Here is a 15,830-nt window from a genome sequence, read left to right as displayed (position 1 = left end):
TTACAAGCAAAGTATCCTATTTGGTACAATATCTTGTAGCCTTGCGGTATACGTCGACCAGCATCGTGCGCCGCACGTCTTCATCTTGTGGGCCGAGCCACCTCTGATGGTGCGGCCCATGTCAACCCATGAGGGTATAGGGGTTTATACCCCCACAGCAATTCAGGAGACAATCGCAGGATTTCTTAACGACCAAGTCCTGAATCCCGGCGGCGAGTGCTACTTCAACCCTGAGGAGCCAATGAAACCAAATAACGATGATCATTTGTACGATGCTTGAGTGGCGGAGATAAATTGTGTTGTAAATACTTTGTCCGTGAAGCATATGTGTAAATATTATATTATGGACCTATAGATACATATTATATATATATATAGTGTTTTATAGTATATTTATATGTAATGCTTTAAATTATATAAATTATAGGTGCGCGTTCCATAAACTACCAGCAAACAATACACATTCGAAAATAACAATAACATAATTGTAAACCCTAAATGGAAAACCAAATGAAAAGAAAAAGAAAAAAGAAAAAAGTCTTTAGTCCCGGTTGGTAGCAACAACCGGGACTAAAAGTGAAGGCCAGGTGGCACACCCTGGCGCACCTTTTAGTCCCGGTTGCTGTTACCAACCGGGACTAAAGGTGGACCTTTAGTCCTGGTCCTCGGAACCGGAACTAAAGGTGGGACATTTAGTCTCGAAACCTTAGTCCCGGTTCCGTAGCCGGGACTAAAGGCCCTTACGGCCCGGGGCTAAAGCCCTTCCCTGTACTAGTGATGAGAGTTTCAATCATGTGAAAAATGCTTCTCTGCTAATAACATAGTAATGATACTGCATCACTTAATAATCTGAAAGCAAACTACCATTGACATCTTAGTTAGCGACGGATGATGTTCCCATATCCAAGAAGGAACATAATATACTAGTGTCTACTTACAAACTATTTGATTGCTGAACTTGAAATAAGGAAAAGAAGATTGATCCTACTGGCGAATCTGCATCTGTTTAACATCCATGATTTGGATTAGAAATATAGATCAATATTGGATTTGTAAAAGGGGGAAACTAAAAAAAGAATGGAAAGTCAACAGATAACCCTCTTGCTTGAAAGATACGAATACTATGGAAGCCCATGCTAACTGAATGTGATCCGTTCGTCCTATCAGTTTAAACTCGAGGAAAAAAAAGGAATGTTTGTAACATTTCGAATAGCTTTATTGACAATTTATGAACCTGTGAAATGATGGAAAGGGGATGATCATATATACTCCCCGGTGAATAAGTTGTTCCACACCAACACTATATTTACAGCAAGACACTTCTCTTTCCATAAAAATATATCTTCATAGTCTAACTGTGAAAGTAACATAAACAGTTGCAAATGTCAAATATCATTCGCTGTAGCACATGAGGTGTACCATGTGGCCCTGCATAGGAAGACACAGGGTTCACCACACGTCGCCCATTGCAAAATGATAAAAGAAAGGCACGATCCACAAAAATCATTCTGTTCGTGGCACTTGATAAGCAACCCCACCTCCAAGTATTTTTATTTTTGATTCACCCCACCTCCAAGTTGGTGTAGGCCAATGAGGGGTTATGTGGTATGGAATAACTGAGGCACTCGTAAAGCATGAAGGGTGTGTCCTTCCTCCAACATGAATTTTTTAGGTGGTCTCAAAGATTAGGCAAAGGAAATAGCTAAGAATGAAGACAACAAGTCATACATTGTTTGTCATGTTGTGTTAGTTGACTCTTGGTACTAGCAATAAGTGGTTTTCGAAATTGTTGACGTTATTAATAGTAGATCTATAGATTGAAGTGCGCTATTACAACTTGGGTTTATCCAACTAAGACCTTGTTTAATTCCATCTAAAATCCAAAAACTTTTTAAGATTTCCCATCACATTGAATCTTGCGGCACATGCATGGAGCACTAAATATAGATAAAAAAATAAAAAATTGCATAGTTTGCCTGTAATTTGCGAGACGAACCTTTTGAACCTAGTTAGTCCATGATTGGATAATAATTACCAAATACAAACGAAAGTGCTACAGTGTTTAAATCCAAAAAGTTTTTGGATCTAAACAAGGCCTAAAACTACAAGGTTAACAAACCATGAAACACTAATGTGGATAAGATTCAAAAGCTAGAAGGTTAAGGAACCAAATTCCCTACTCACATAACAGACATGCACCATGAAGAATCATATTTTCATGGCATGGTTTAACACATCACAAACCTAGAAAACATCTAATCTAGTTACCATAAGTAAGGAACCTAAATTTCTAGATCAGGTAAACCATCTAAACATTTTAATGAAGCATCACTTAGTTACTAGAACTTTCTTAGGCTCTTAACCTAAATCTTATACTTTGCAACTAGAAGTTTGGGATAGCTATACAAGAGATGTACATCTTCATATTTCACTCACTTCTTGAGTTCCTGAGCCTATAACATGCAAAACTATAAGGTTACAAATTGCTATATCCAACATTTACATTAAGGTGTATTTTGGAACCCACTAATTTCTACGTACTTTACTATGAGGGGCATATATAATAAAATCAGCATGAATCATCAATGTTATCACTAAGAGCTTCCAACAGGTTAACATGACAAAATAAGACATAATCACTTTCAAGGAGTCACTTAGTTGTCCCAAAAATCCATATAGTTTTTGCAAAATGTTGCTTAGAACTTTCTATTTCTGTGTTATCTTTTAATGGGTGCATAGTCAGATCCAAATCCAAATGGGATGATCATTCAAATAAGTACAATACTTACTAATTGCTTGTAGGGAGTGATGGAAAACTTATCTTGCATCTTTAGAGAGAGTCCATTCTTGAACTTGAGACACTTCACCACGTCATTAGCGACTTCCAAGGGAACATACTAAGATAGGTAGTTGAAGTGGATGGCATACTCAAATACCGAGTGTCCACCTTGGGTGATTTTGTGAAACTCATTTGCCCTCACTTCAATAGCTTTGGATGGGACAAAGAAAGCATGAAAGGCCTCCTTAAATCCTCTCCAAGTCAACCTTGTGCTGACAGGTAGGCGAGCATGATAGTCTTGCAACCACGCACTGGTAGCACCATGCAACTAATGTGTTGCATAGTTGACCCTATCCTTCCTCGTGCATCGGATGAAGCTAAATTTCTACTCAATGGTGCAGATCCAGTGATGTCTGGTGAAAAGTTCCATACCATTATGGTACAAGCACCACCTTAACTCGACCTCCTTGGTTCGCTTGCATCAAGTCAAGCATGCTCTCCATATATTGCTCATGAGTCATGACTACATCAGGATTTGTAAGTGCATCAATACTATTAGTGGGTTTAGTTAACTAGATGATGATGCATATAAAGAGATAACAATGTTTCATGAGATTTTCAGTTATGTACTAATGTGCAAAGTACAAAAGGATACATGTGACCCTCAATTCTTACTTCAAAGCAAGATGCTACAATGTATTTCAAAGCGAAAGAAGTTTGATTTTAATTCAAATTTATTTGAACTTCACTTGAGTATATGATGTCGTAATACTAAGAGATATCAAAGTCTCATCAATTGTAGGTGTCCTAAGTGCTCGACGGATCACTAACTCAAACCTTTATACAACCCAAAATAGCAATCTCAAACTAACTCGGCCTTGCGTTGCTTTTCACTGGGTGCTCGAATATTTTGACCCATGCCTGCATGGGTTGCTTGAGGAGTATTTACCGAATATTTTGAGCCCACCCTGCAATATTTGAGCTAACCCTAGATATGAGAGATAAGGAGCTCACCCGTCTTGTTCTTCACAGTCAACACAAGGTGGAAGTGAATTTATTTCACTTTTCCTTCTTCCTCTATCTCTCTCTTTTGACCACTTTGAAGCTCTCAATAACTTTGAGACAAAAAGCTCTTCACCTTTCTCCCTCTCCCACATTGTCTCTCACTCAAGCTTAGATCCCCATCTTTATGAGTGAGATTGGAGTGAGTTCTTTGTGCTTGTTTCTTGCGACTTCATGAGTAAGACCCATTTAAGCACTTGTGACATCCACCAGTGATTTGGTTTTTGTTCTACTACTCTTGGGTTATTGGAACCCCATGTGGCTAGGTGTTGACGGATGACACCCTTATCTCTTGATTGTGAGGTGTTTAGGGAAGTTTGTATCACCCATTTGTTCTAGTGATATTTTTGGCTTGATCTTTGTGGTCGTTAGGGAAAGAGGGGGGGTTGAAAGAGACTCTAAGGCCTTTGTTGTCATCTCAACAATGGTGATGTTGCTAGGTACAACTTTGTGGTGTGGCCGTACCTCAAATAAATCTTGTGTCCCAATGTGCTTATGACTTTCTTTTTGCATATCTTGTTTATTTGTTGTGGTGGCACAATCTTTATTATGTGAAGGTGATGGATGAAGCAAAAATGTGGAATCCCTTTGTACTACATCTCTACATGTGTAATGAAATTAATTTAGTATTTGAGCAAATTTATGTTTTGTAACCATAACTAGTTCATTTCTCTCTAGGATTCAAAAATTTTGTTCTCACTAGAATTTTTGGACAAGTTAGGAAATTCTGAATGGGACCAAAAATTCTGATACACGTGATTTAATCTGCTGCAAAAGCTTTTTAAGCTTCAAGTTATGCCTATTCACTTCCCTTTAGGCATTGTGATCCATTCAAGATTCTTTAACACACGCTAGCATTTGTTGCACCATCATTCAACCTTGTGGCAATTGGGTGCTTGGGGTGGTCCACCATTGTTCTAGTTTCCTACTTGTACTACACTGGTGTCACCCATCCTATTCATAGTGGACCTCTTCACTAGACATGGATTAATCAAAACTTAATACAATGGGGTGAAATAATGCATCCACCACAAAATAATCAGAATAAACATGCTTAATTGGATTACATGTTCCACACAGAATGCATCATGTATAAAGATTCACATAGGACATAATAAACACCAAACTAACATTATCAGTGTCACACCATACATACACATAGTCACAGATTACATGCATGAGTGTGCACAATGCACATGCTTCTATGTGTTACTAGGGACAAGAATTTCATGCACAAAAGTTTATTTTGCAAATACACACATACTATTTATTTCTATTAGTAGTGCATCATGTGCCATATTTAAGCACAAGAGTTTATTTTGCAAATACACACATACTATCTATTTCTATTAGTAGTACATCATGTGGCATATATAACTTCATTACAATGAGTCAAGCTCACATTTAACATAGAACATCATAGTGCTCCTCTTCATCAGTTGAGTTGCTAGACTGATATGGTGGTGGTATGGAAGCGAGTAGGGACATCTTGTGAAGTACAACTAGAACTTGCGAGAAGGCAACAAGTGGTGGTCAAGAGTTTCATCATTGTCGGGGGCTTTGAGGTGGGGAAGTCTGACCAAGCTTTGTGTGGGGGAGTCCATTAAGTGGTGTCGAAATGCCACACTCTCAATCTCACTAAAGCTCAAGCTCGATGTTGTGGGTTCTAGGTGATGAGTACATGCCTGATCTTCCGAGAGGTAACTAGTAAGTTAGATTTATGGAGATATCGACATTGGTGATTCGGCTTCAAATCAGACATGATTCGAACCCTGCAACCGTTACACCACTGCTCCGTTGGTTATCAACCAAGCATAACTTGATTGACCTCACCAAGAAAGCTTTTCCTACAAGTGAAAGAATCGAAGAACACAAGCAAGAAGGTTTAAACACGCAATCTGAAATTGCAAATATGAATGATGTGAATATCAATAGAGGGTTCAAATAATTCGGTTCCAAAGGACTAATCGACACAGTGGAGGAGATCAAGAATGGGGGCCCTGGATCGCTGTAAAAGGATTTGTCACCACAGTTACAATGAATGATTTAGTTTCTCGATGGAAAATTAAATTCTAAATAAAACTCAAGTCTCAATAGCAGTGGCTGCATCGAATATAAAAGAGAGGTGTCCTAGGGTTGAAGGCGACTAGGGATGGTGCCCACAACTTTGGGCTTAAGGGCCGACTCGATACATGGCCAAGTTGGCCCAAAACAGGTGACGTAGCACCTTGTCATGGTCACATAGATTAATCCATGGGCCATCTGGAGCTGGGACCAGATCCAAAATGATGGCGTCATCATCCCCTTTCCAACAAGTCTAAGATCTCCCCATTTTGATGTCGTATGAAGAAGTTATGATTGAAACATTGACAATATATTGGCTGAATCAGAGGGTGATGTGGTAGCCGAGTTGGAGATGAGTTGCAACTTGGAGAAGACAATGGTGTAGGCGTGTCCAATGTGGCGGTGTGCTCATCATCCTCCCCTTCTTGAATTGGAGTCATCCTTGACTCTATCTTGGCGATGTCCTCATCATCCCCTCCTTCTAGAATTGGAGTCGTTCTCGACTCTTCCCCATCAACGAACTCCTGCAAAAAGTTAGTGACAACAGGCAATGCACAAGATATAATACGGTGACAAAACATAGTATAATATGGTACATCTAGATTATCACATAACTCAGCAGTAGCGGAAGTTGTAGCAAGAAAAGCACCTCCTTGTAACTTAATCCTACTATTTTTATTAATGTTTATCGGATGTTTATTGTTAATCTCTTTAGCATGTTTAATAATTTCTATAGGAGACAAAGACATCAAGTAATTTTTTTGTCCTTATGCATGAAAGTGTATGTATTAGTTCTACCGTGGTGTAAAGCATCAATATCAAATTCCCATGAACATCCTAATAAAATTGAACAAGCTCATAGGTACAACATCAAAATCAGCAGTATCATGACAAAAGCCTGTGAAGAAGCTAATGTGGGCTGATTTAGTTACTGAAAGGTCCAAATGGCTAGAGGGGGTGAATAGCCTATTTAAAATTTCTACAAACTTCACTAAGAAAGTGAGTTAGTAAAACAAATGGTGAAGCAATTCTAGCACTAGCTCAACAAAGCTATGCAAGCCACCTATACAAACTAGTACAAGGCTAAACACTAAAACACAACAACAAGAGAAGGCTAGCTACACTCCTAAACAAGAAGACTAAACTAAACAAACTAAACAACTAGCAAGGTATACAAGTAAGTAAAGGAGTGGAGAGTGATTGTTATACCAACGTGTTGACACCATTTTTGGACACGTACCCAGGATCGGTAGAATGTAGATCGGCAAGAAAGGGTAATAGTGACTGGTCTGCAGGAGAGTTGCCGATAAGGATAGTTGCCGATGAGGAGATAGCTGAATGTGGCTAAGTCCGTGGATGGTGATGCCGATGGCCAGTATTGATCGTTGCCGATGGGGAGTCTGCCGATGACGTGGAAGGAAGACTTGGAGGTTGCCACTTGGTCCGTGGTGGTGTCCCAGCTTGTCACGGCAGCCACTTGGTCCGTGGTGGTGTCCCAGCTTGTCACGGCAGGATAGTTTTATGTTTTCCTTAGTTGTTTAAATTGTTTTGTACACGGATTCTGTTTAAATTTGGAATTCGAATTCTAGTCGTGTCTGGTTGTAGCTCTTTGAGCAGGGTATAAATGTAGACCCTAGGGCCTTGTAATCTATCTATCTATCAATCAATCAAACACACGTTTTTACTCATATTCCAGCATCTACTTTTCGACGACTTCGTCATATTTTCCTTTTTACTACGAGTTCTTAGGAGTTCGTCGACTTAAGCTCGACGTATTCTCAAGTACCGCGTGAATACCTCTTGGCCGTGGCATCCGGGCACATCGCTGTTGTCGGGACCAAAGTATTCGAGTTATCACCTTCGCCGATAGTAAGGTCAAATCGGCTGGCACGCCTTAACGTTTAAATCGGGTATTAGCCCTTTGTATTTGCAGATCTAGCTTTTGCATCAACACATCTTTTGGCACGCTCGGTGGGACCAGATTCAAGATCAAGATCGACATGTCGACTACCGAATTCGATCAAGAGAACGTCATCCCTGTGATGGAAGCCAATCTCAAGGATGAGCAGAAGCAAGCTATTGCAAAGGCTATGGAGGATTACAAGCAGCAATGTTTGAAGTCCTTCAGCATCAACAGGAGCGGCGAAGTAATCTAGAAGGAAGCACTGCCGACGCCTCGGCAGGTCACTTTCGACGCTAATCCTGGTAAACTTCAAGACATGGTTGATAATGCTATTAACCGTGCCTTGATCAATCAAGCTGGTGTGTTGTCCAATACAGTTTTCAATGCCGTGGCTAGAACTTTCAAAGAAGGACAATTGCCACCAAATTATACGGGCCCTGCCTATCATTAGCCAGGATCACCAGTGGTTTCAGCTCCATCGGCTGCTACGGCTGCTGCAGACACAGAAATTCCTGTTCCTCCAAGCACGTTAGGAGTCACCAATGCACAGTCTACGCCGATGACAACTAATCCACCGACTTCAGATGGGCAGATTAAGCTCGCTACAGATCTGTTGGCATCGGCGATGTTGGGATCGATTCCTCCTCCTAACTGGTGGGGTTATGGTATGCCTCCAGAGTTGACGACACCTGGTACATCTCAGACGACTGATGTGAGAGGCAAGGCTCCTATGGCATCGGCACCCCCAAATATGCCGATGAATCAGAGTCCCGAGTATACTACAACCACTACTGTAAGGCCTTACACTGGGAATTCTCAAGCTCCAACGTTCCAGATGCCTAACGCGTCGGCATATTCAATGCTGACGCAATAGAGGTTTACGACTCAGCCAGGGTATGTCAATTCAATGATGATACCCAATTATCAGTCATCGGCAGGGCCTATGCCGATGAACGCTAATAATGGATGGCTTGGGCAGCAAGTCTTTCCACAAACGCCCCAACAGAGTCATCAGGTCTACCCTGGGTTCCAGAATCAGGGATTGCCCAGCCAGCCAATGAATCTTGGGCAGCAGATCAGCAGACAGCAGATCGGCGGACAACAGATTGGCTGGCAACAGTTTGGCGGTCAGCAGATCGGTGGTCAGCAAGTTGGCGGCCAATTGACCAACCCGATGTTCCATGCAGATCGTGCACCGCACAGACACGTGGAAGCTTACCAGCAGGTGCCGGATCCGCAGCCGCCTCATCGGCAAGATGCCGATGCTTATTGGGCCGATAAGATTGCTGAAGTAATGAGAGACCAATTTGGGATAAAACCCAAAGTCAACACTTACTCTTATCGGACGCCGTATCCTCCCGCGTATGATTTAATCCCGCTTCCAAATCAGTACAAAGTGCCAGATTTTTCTTAGTTTTCAGGGCAGGATGATACGTCGACCATGGAACATGTCAACAGGTTCATCATCCAATACGGAGAAGCTGCTAACAGGGACGAGTTAAGGGTTCGCCTGTTCTCGTCATCATTATCTGGATCGGCTTTCACCTGGTTCATATCATTATCTCCCAACTCAGTGATCACTTGGGCCGATCTAGAGAAACAATTCCACAAGTACTTCTTTTCTGGGGTCCATGAGAAGAAGATCACCGATTTGGTCAAGTTGAAGCAACGCAATGATGAATCGGTTGAAAGTTTTGTGCAGAGGATACGGGAGGTCAAGAACAAGTGCTATAGCCTGGTTCTGGATGATCGGCAACTAGCCGATTTGGCTTTCCAGGGTTTGTTGCCACACATCAGGGACAAATATGCATCTCAGGAGTTCGAAAGCTTAAGTCATTTGGTGCAGAGAATTTCTGATCAAGATATCAAGCCTTTTGAGCCCAAGAGAGCATGGAATAAAAAGGTATCATTTGTGGATGAAGTGGCAAGCTTGGACTCTGATGAAGAACCAGTCATCGGCTTGGCAGAATGGGTGAAGAATAAGAAACCGATGTCTTGTCCTTTTGGGCATAAAGAGCCAGAGAAGTTCGCATTTGACATCACTAAGGCCGATAGGATATTTGACTTTCTACTTCAAGAGGGTCAGATCAAATTGTCACCTAATCATGTAATCCCATCGGCTGAAGAATTGAAGAGGATGAAGTACTACAAATGGCACAATGCAACTTCTCATAGCACCAATGAGTGCAAAGTTTTCAGACAACAGTTACAATTGGCTATAGAATCTGGGAGGATTAAATTCGACAGCTCTAAAGCTCAGAAGCCGATGAAGATTGATCAACATCCTTTTCCAACAAAAATGCTGGATGCCAAGGGAAAGGCCAAGGTCTTAACATCGGAGACAGCTGAAAGGAGTGCATCGGTGGATCCTCAGCTTCAGATCACCACTGCCGATGCCAAGGGAAAAGGCTTGATACAGGAGGAAACTAACTCAGGAAGGCCTCCTCGATCTGGTATTGTGATAACTCACAGAAGGCCTCGGGAAACTTGGCAGCAACGTGATGACCGGTATCGGCGCCAGCAGGAAGAATACCATCGGGAGGAAGAGAGACGCCGACAAGAGTGGGATCGGCACAGAGATCACTGGAATTGTCCGTTCTTCATTCATTGTTGGGAGGAAAATATCAAGCTTCCTACGGTCAGAGATTGTCCTGAGTGCAACGGTTATGATCGGTACGACAGATCCGATCGGCGCTATCGCAATGATGATCGGCGATTTAATGGGCCGATTAGGGGAAGAGCGTCCGTTCATGATCGACTGGGGGGCAGGCTCAGTGTGCACGACAGGCTTGGCGATCGTGTTGAATATTTTCCCAGGAACTAGGAAGAACTTGAAGAGATGGCTAATGCGCGGGTTCCCGATGAGTTCATCTTCTGTAGGGACGCCAATACTTATCAGATGGAGTCAAAGGGGAATCGTCGCCCATCGGTAAGGCAGCAGCAACTTCCTCCATGGTGTCTAGAGGGGTTGACTAGGACAGAAGAGAAGGTTGCAGCGCGAGAGGCGAGAGGAGTTAAGTAAGGGCGAGAACTCTGGCCAGTCTGGGGATCAGCAACAATCAGATCCTAATGGAAAAGGTCCATCGGCAGGTGTCAACATGGTATTTATGTTGCCGATGGAATTCCTTGCGCCGTCCAGCGATGATGAGTTGGAGTTTTCCGACCAGATAGCTCAGCTGGCCCTGGATCCGATGACGGCTATCTTTGAAAAGCCTGCCGATGATGAAAGACAACATATTAAGGCTCTATTTGTCAAAGGAAGAGTGGATGGTCAGCCAATGACCAAGATTTTGATTGATGGTGGAGCTGCTATCAATATTATGCCATACGCAGTGTATCGGAAGCTTGGAAAAGGAGATCAGGATTTGACCAAGACCGATATGATGCTCAAAGATTTTGAAGGGAATGTGTCTCCAGTTAAGGGGGCAATATGCGTTGAGTTGAGCATCGGCAGCAAGACCTTGCCGACGACCTTCTTCGTGATGAGTGGAAAGGGTGCTTATAACTTACTATTGGGAAGAGATTGGATTCATGCCAATTGTTGCATCCCGTCTACAATGCACCAATGCTTGGTCCAGTGGGTAGGTGACAAGATTGAGATTGTCCCGGGAGATTCTTCATATGTCCTTCCCTCAGCAGAGGCAGACACCTATGAAAGAACTAGGTGTATTTCGGGAGAAGTTTGGGAAAAAGATTTTCTCAAGGTTGCCGATTATGAAATTTCACTGATCCAAGCAGTCGGTTCTGATGAAGGTTTTTAATGTATAGGTTCGCCGATGATGGAAAATTAGGCCAGGGATTCACATCAGCCGATGATTTGGTAGAAGTAGATATAGGTAGTGGTGATAAGCCTAGGCCTACTTTTATTAGTGCTAAGTTAAATTCCGAGTGTAAGCAGCAGTTAACCGATTTGTTGAAAGAATATAAGGATTGCTTTGCTTGGGATTATACTGAGATGCCTGGTCTGGACCGATCAATTGTTGAACACCGGTTGCCTATCAAGTCTGGATTTCGGCCATATCAGCAGCCAGCTCGCCGATGTAATCCTAATATTCTTCCTGATATTAAGGCCGAAATAACCAAGCTTATTGAAGCTAAGTTTATTCGGCAGTGTCGGTATGCCGAGTGGATTTCCAATGTTGTTCCGGTCTATAAGAAAAATGGGAAGCTTCGGGTCTGCATTGATTTCAGGAATCTTAACAGGGCTACGCCGATGGATGGCTACCCAGTGCCAGTTGCCGATCTGCTAGTTGATGCTGCGGCTGGGCATCGGATTATCAGCTTTATGGATGGTAATGCAGGATACAATCAAATATTCATGGCTGAAGAAGATATTCTGAAGACCGCATTTAGATGTCCTGGTCATGTTGGGTTGTTTGAGTGGATAGTCATGACTTTTGGCTTGAAGAATGCAGGTGCTACCTATCAGAGGGCTATGAATTTTATATTTCATGAGTTCATCGGCAAGCTGGTGGAAATCTATATTGATGATGTAGTGGTTAAATCTGGAGATTTCACAAAGCATCTTGCCGATTTGCGAAAGGTGTTAGAATGCACAAGGAAACATGGTTTGAAAATGAATCCCAATAAGTGTGCATTTGCTGTATCGGCGAGACAATTTCTTGGTTTCATGGTGCATCAAAGGGGGATTGAAATTAGTCGAAGATCCATTGATGCTATCAACAAAATAGTTGCCCCTACCAACAAGACTGAGCTCCAATCTTTGATCGGCAAGGTAAATTTTATCAGAAGGTTTATATCTAATTTGTCTGGTAAAATTCGTGCTTTCAGTCCTTTGCTTAAGTTGAAAGCCGATCAAGAGTTTGTTTGGGGGAAAGAGCAACAGTTGGCCCTGGATAAAATCAAGAATTATTTGGTAAATCCTCCAGTTCTGATTCCACCTCAGCCAGGGAAACCCTTCAGATTGTATTTATCTACCGATGGGATGGTCATCGGTTCGGCTTTAATTCAAGAATTTGAAGGGAAGGAACGTGTGATTTACTATTTAAGCAGGAGGTTGATTGATGCTGAGACCAGGTATTTGGCTATTGAGAAACTGTGCTTATGCTTGTACTTCTCCTGTATTAAGCTAAGGCATTATTTTCTATCGGCCGAATGTACTGTTATTTGCAAAGATGATGTGGTCTGATACATGCTGTCTATGCCGATCATGAGTGGCAGAATCGGTAAGTGGATTTTGGCACTGTCAGAATTTGATTTGCATTACGAATCGGTTAAAGCGGTTAAAGGACAGATTATGACCGATTTTGTAACTCAGCATTGTGGTACAGTGGAGACTTTGGAAATTGTACCTTGGACGCTCTTCTTTGACAGATCCACGTGCGATCGGGGGGCAGGAATCGGCATAGTGCTAATTTCCCCTCAGGGAAGGAAGTACGAGTTCTCCTTGCCGATTGTTGCCACGTCAACAAATAATCAAGCCGAGTATCAAGCTTTGATAAAGGGGTTGGAATTATTGAGGGAAATTCATGTTGATGCTGTCGAAATCTTCAGAGATTCTATGCTGGTTATAAATCAATTGGCTGGAAGCTATGAATGCCGAAGCGAGGTCTTGATAGTTTATCACGAAAGGAGTATGCAACTGTTAAAAGGAATTCAAGGATTTCCAATTAGAGCATGTTCCTCGATTACATAATGAAGAGGCCAATCGGTTGGCTCAGCATGCCTCGGGATATCAGCCTATGATTAATGCAATATCGGCAATTGGTGCCGATGATTGGAGAAAGGAAATTGTTGATTATTTAAAGGATCCATCCAAGAAAGTTGAGAGGCGTGTTCGGTTTCAAGCTACCAAGTATGTGCTCCTGGAAGATGAATTATGTTATCGAACTATTGATGGGGTTCTTCTCAAGTGCTTAGGTGATGATGAGGCTAAGAGTTTGATAGGGGAAATCCATGAGGGTGTGTGTGGAGCGCATCAGTCGGCGTTTAAGATGAAGTGGATGATCAGAAGAAATGGGTATTATTGGCCAACTATACTTGAGGATTGCTTTAAGTATTTCAAAGGGTGTCAAGGATGTCAGAAGTTTGGCAATGTTCAAAGGGCACCCGCATCGGCCATGAATCCTATCATCAAGCCTTGGCCGTTCCGAGGATGGGCAGTTGATTTGATCGGCCAGATTTATCCACCATCTAGCAAAGGACATAAGTTTATTTTGGTTGCCACCGATTATTTCACCAAATGGGTTGAAGCTATTCCTTTGAAGAAAGTTACATCGGCCAATATGATCGATTTTGTGAAAGAGCATATTATTTACCGATTTGGAATTCCTCAAACAATTACTATCGATCAGGGTACTATGTTCACATCAGGGGAGTTTGATGAATTTGCAATCGGTATGGGGATTAAAGTATTAAATTCTTCTCCTTACTATGCTCAAGCTAATGGACAGGCCGAAGCATCTAATAAAGGAATTATCAAGCTTATTAAGCGAAAGGTTGAAGAAAACCCTAGGAGGTGGCACACGTTGCTAAACGAGGCTTTATGGTCATACCGGATGGCTTGTCATGGGTCGACTAAAGTTTCACCGTATCAGTTGGTATATGGGCATGATGCAGTGCTGCCTTGGGAAGTCAAGACTGGGTCTAGGCGACTATCTTTTCAAGATCAATTGGCTGCCGATGATTATGCTACTTTGATGACAGACGAGTTAGATGATCTAGCAGGGCATCGGCTAAGGGCTTTGATGAGTATAGAAGAGAATAAGAAGAGAGTTGCCAGATGGTATGATAAGAAAGTAAAGGCTAAGGAGTTTGCCGATGGAGATTTAGTATGGAAGCTAATCTTACCGATTGGGACTAAAAGTTCAAAATTTGGAAAGTGGTCTCCCAATTGGGAGGGTCCCTATCGGATAAGTCGATCTGCTCCTGGTAATGCCTATATTTTAGAAACTCTCGAAGGAGTTGAATTTCCCAGAGCATTAAATGGCAAATATCTAAAGAAGTACTACCCAAGCATATGGGTCGATGCATAAGAGTTTAAGTGCCCATAACAATCCTATCGGCTGGATCAAAATGTGTCTGGGGCCGGACTTAATGTTTTAAAATGTGCCGATAACAGTCCTATCGGCTAGACTAAATATCAGGAAGTTTGGAAAGCAGAAAGAAGCAAGTATGTTGCCAATGAAGAATTCACATGTTCAGCAATGCCTGGATCGCCGATATAGCACGCAGGCGGATCTGGTTGGCTGCTTCTATCTCTTTGATGTCTTCATCGGCAGAGCCTTCCACTGGCTTCAACTTCTTCTTCAACTGCAGCGCTTTACGGCCATGGACATTTCGCTCTTGCTCAAGGAGTTTGATCGCCTCAGGCAGCTGGTTTTCCTCTTGTTGAGCCTGGGACAAGGCTTCTTCCACTTGCTTAAGCTCTGCCAACAAGGCTTCTCTTTTTGCTAACAGAGCAGAGATCTTGTGCTTCAATGCATCTCCTGAGGACTTCAAGGTGCCGATGTTCTTATGCTTCTCATCGGTAAGAAGCTTTTCTTTCATCATCTCTTCAGAAAGCTGAGTCTGAGCAGCTCTGTCGGCAAGACGTTGGGCAGCCCTCTGGTACTGCAGCTGACGGCTCTCTAGATGTGCGGCTTGAAAGAGAACTTCTTCAGCGTCGGCGGGGATTTGGCCTCTAAGGGTCTTGAAGAAAGCTTTGGCCGAATCAGAATCATTGACTAGTTGGGCTGTGTCTTGATGGAGGAGGGCTGACAATTCTTCCAATTTTGCCCTGATTTCTGCCGATGTAATGCCAACTGCCCGAGAGGAACTTGCTTCTTCACCTTCATCTTCGGAGATGTCGATGGCGAAAGAGAACAAACTGTTGGGAGAGTCTTGCTCCTGAAAAAGAAATAAAACGAGTTATTTTGTGGTTAGGTATTGATAAATGATACAAACAGGAGTTGGATAACTTACTTGTTTCAGGGCAATCTCTCGCCTCTGGCTGGAAGATGCCGATGGAATCACGGGTTGATCGGCCGGGGTTGCTGACGGGACTATGTCAGCTGAAAGGAT

This window comes from Sorghum bicolor, chromosome 10 (genome assembly GCF_000003195.3).
Source record: "Sorghum bicolor cultivar BTx623 chromosome 10, Sorghum_bicolor_NCBIv3, whole genome shotgun sequence".
Classification (NCBI taxonomy): domain Eukaryota; kingdom Viridiplantae; phylum Streptophyta; class Magnoliopsida; order Poales; family Poaceae; genus Sorghum; species Sorghum bicolor.
Note: the sequence above shows the minus strand (reverse complement) of the source record.